At 33.3% G+C, this 3848-nt stretch overlaps 2 protein-coding genes across 2 annotated transcripts in view; both read right to left on the minus strand.

Annotated features, from left to right (window-relative positions):
* Positions 1–3848, minus strand: part of LOC306992573 (uncharacterized protein) — an 868003-nt gene that overhangs the window by 294070 nt on the left and 570085 nt on the right. The gene's annotated exons all lie outside the window — the stretch shown is intronic.
* The window catches only part of LOC306992642 (SLAM family member 5), a 239746-nt gene that overhangs the window by 178716 nt on the left and 57182 nt on the right, over positions 1–3848 (minus strand). The gene's annotated exons all lie outside the window — the stretch shown is intronic.

Below are 3848 nucleotides of genomic sequence, written 5' to 3' on the forward strand. Positions count from 1 at the left end.
AACACTTCTTGTACTGTTTTCATCAGTGTATCAATTTACAATGATAATTTCTGTAACTGAAGATTATCGTATCTTTTTAATATATTTTAAAATACTTTTGTGCACTATATATATATATATATATATATATATATGTGTGTGTGTGTGTGTGTGTGTTTAAAGACCCCATGAAATCAAAATAAATGTTAATATGTGGCTTTATTTACATTTTAAATTGAGTCACTTCCAGAAACACAACTGAATATTTTTGACAGTCTATTCAATCCAATGTACAACTAGAAAGTAGAAGATGGCTTTAAAAAGAAAAGAAAAAGCAAAGCTCAAGCCACGTCATTGACTTCATGGGATCTTGGTATTCTGGTGGTTTGGTTTTCTTCTAATCACTCCTGTGTTTTGCACTAGTCATATAATAAAAAAAAAATACTTGTTTAAGAAGTGATTGTGAGCATCGATGTTTGTCTCAATGAAATGAAATATAGTTTATTCTTAAAGGAAAAAGTGGAAGTTGAGTATAAAATATCTTGTGAACTATTTGATGTTGAAACTAATTCAAAGGAGCACAGCTCAACTGAACTGACTTAAAAGCAGAATATTTGTTTTCTGACATTTATAATAAATAAATAAAAACACACGCACAAAATGTTTACTAATAAAATGCGTATACATCACAATATGAATTAGTGGTATGCCACATGTACTCTAACATATAAAGTCAATGTTAGAGCAAATTTTGTGTAAAGGAAATATTTACAGCAAGACAATGAACACATGAAACCAAAGTTGTAAAAAACTGATTTTTCTGTAGTTTCATGACTGACTTGAACAATTATGAAAATGAAGCATTAATGAATATGATTTTTTTTTTTAGAAAAAAAAAAACTTCTGTTGTTGTGAAAGATCACTGTAATGCATTAACATAAAGAGATCTGTGTGAAATCTTCTAAAAATGCTAAAACATCTTTAAAAAAAAAAATTAGACACACTTAAACATCCACACTCATCATACAAACCTCAAATAAATATGACAATATATGGCACTTCTCATAAAGAGTGTAACTGGGGCCAGAGACCGTATAGTATGAGGTAGAAAAAAAGCACAATGAGAAGCTTAAATATCTTTGAATTAAGAACTTAAATCAACCCAAAATTCTATAGCCTGAAATAAATAAATGGGCAGCTGTTTCTTCACCAAAACCATAAAATGAGCATCAATCTTATTGAAGATCATCAATATCAAGATATTTACAGAGAGATGAATTGAAGCTGTCGCTCATATCTTTTAAGTTGTTGCACTTGAGATAACGTCATTGGTCACATGATAACGTTAAAATGGCGGATGATGTCCGGATCGCATTCATACTTCATGCTTTCAGGCTATATAGTACCTTCAGCGTTCATTAAGTAAGTACTAATTGAGGTTAAGTACCAGTGAGTTTGTGGTTTCAAACGCAGCCAGTGTAATGCATTAACACTAAAATGATGAAGATATCTGTGATATCTTCCAAAAAAGCTTTTGTGTAAAAATTTAGACAACACTTAGACATCAACACTCATCATACAAACCTCAACAACGCTGACAACAATACAAAATATTAAAATTCTAAACAGTAAAAGATTCAGCTGCATAATTTATCTGTGCCGCAATGCATGCTAGGAGTCATGAGTGAGTTCTGTGTGCTGGCTTGAAGCGTCACCATTGATGCGTTTCATAAGCTGATTGTTGATGTCTGTGAGTGTATACACATTAGACTTCAGACGTGAACAGTGAATAAGAGCACTTCCCAAAGTCAGCATTAAATCCAGGAAACATCTGATGATATTCTGTATTGACGTCCTCTACTACAGTAAAAGTGTTTTCTGAACACACTGTTAAAAGCAGTCAAAAAAACTCACTAGCATCAGAAGTCAAGACGAAACACTGTTCACCACAATGGTGACTTCAAATATCTGTTCCTCTTTCCTTCAGTGTTTCATCACTAATGGTCAATCATCATTTAATCTCATTAACTCCAACTCTGCTGTGTTATTTTAACACTTTGTAGTGTGGACATATTTTAACACTGAGCACTATTGATGAAACAGGAGTTTTGCTCTATAACATCCAGTGGTAGTCTACTTGATACGCAGGTATACGGCGTATACCCACTAGGAAAGGCCAAGGATTTCCGTATACCACTAAAAAAAGCGTGAGGATACGTAACAACTTCGTTTTGTGACAGAACTTTCACTCATAAATTCACCCCGCCTGTGTTTGCGAAGCGACACGGATCGAATCGCGTAATCCACTCACATGGAACTTGCTGTATAAAGCAGAACGTGACAGAATTTGGTCATTTTTTGAATGAATAAATCAAAAGTAGGGTTGTACACGCGCACTCACTCACACACTCTCATTCACACACACTCTGAGCTGTCCTAATTAAAGCACATTGGAGACACATCCCACAACATCATATACACACAGAAACTGTCTTTATGACAACCTGTCAAAATAAAAGTTCGGTATAACTTGAAGAAATTATGAAAGAAATTACACAGTAAAATGTTCTTTAAAATAATCATAATAATAATGAAATCTATTAAAACGTTATTTTAAAAAGGAATATCACACAAGTTTTCATAGATGTTTTAATTTAAACCCGCAAACTTGCCAAAACAATAACACAATTTTTTTTTTCAAAAACACCATTTCTAAATGTAAATTTCTATTTGTGCTTATAATGTTTTATTTATTTTTTCACAGTATACTACACCACTGATAACATCCAACCTTAAGCCATTTATTAAAGCCAGAAAGTTATGATCCTTAAAGGGATAGTTCAGCCAAAGATGAAAGTTATGTCATTAATACTCATGTCGCTACAAAACCCGTAAGACTGTCCTTCATCTTCAGAACACAAATGAAGATATATATTTTTTGATGAAATCTCAGCCCTTCCCAGTTTTGTCCTGTTTCCATGTAGGCCCAACATGGGAAATTAACTAATCAGTGTGCACACTACAGGGTGTTAAATGTAACACTGAAACAATGTTGTTAACAAGATAACTAAGTGATTATTTGAGTGAAGATTGAACATTATTGAATAGATCTGCTGTTAACAAGCAGAATCACTGAAGGACAGAGAAAAAAGTGAGACACAAGAACTACAACTGACTTCAGACACAGTCTTGGATGAAATCAACTGAAGATAAAATAACATTAAATCTCTCAAGATCTCAAGTTTGTCCGGATGGATGAGGTGATGGGAGAGAGAGTCGTTCCATCACTGCTTATTTCAAATATGAAACGAAATGTGTACAGTTAAATAACATGAAGTTCAGTATTTGCTGATAGTTACATAGAATCAACATTACACAGTTTAAACAGACTTCTTTTAAAGGTAGGGTAGGTCAGAATTGTCTAAAAAAAACTTTTATTCAAATTTGTTTAAACTGTCTTTATATACCAATGCATAATTAAAATGTAAGTACTCTGATAAAAAGAGTATAAAAATCGAGTGACTCTAGACCGTTTAATCTTCATTAAACACAGCTCATTAATTCCATTCACTCCCACCTAAAAACGGATGCGCGACTGCGCGCACGTGGGCAGAGCCAGTAATAACGGCGGTAGTCATGGCGACGTCGAGTGACAGTCGCGCAAGCCAATCCTGTGATTCGTCCCGAATGGAAATAATGAGCTGTGTTTAATGAAGATTAAACGGTCTAGAGTCACTCGATTTTTATACTCTTTTTATCAGAGTACTTACATTTTAATTATGCATTGATATATATAGAAAGTTTAATCAAATTTGGTAAAAAGTTTTTATATAAATCCTACCTACCCTACCTTTAACTGTCTATGGTCT

Source organism: Phoxinus phoxinus (genome assembly GCF_949152265.1).
Source record: "Phoxinus phoxinus genome assembly, chromosome: 2".
Taxonomy (NCBI): Eukaryota; Metazoa; Chordata; class Actinopteri; order Cypriniformes; family Leuciscidae; genus Phoxinus; species Phoxinus phoxinus.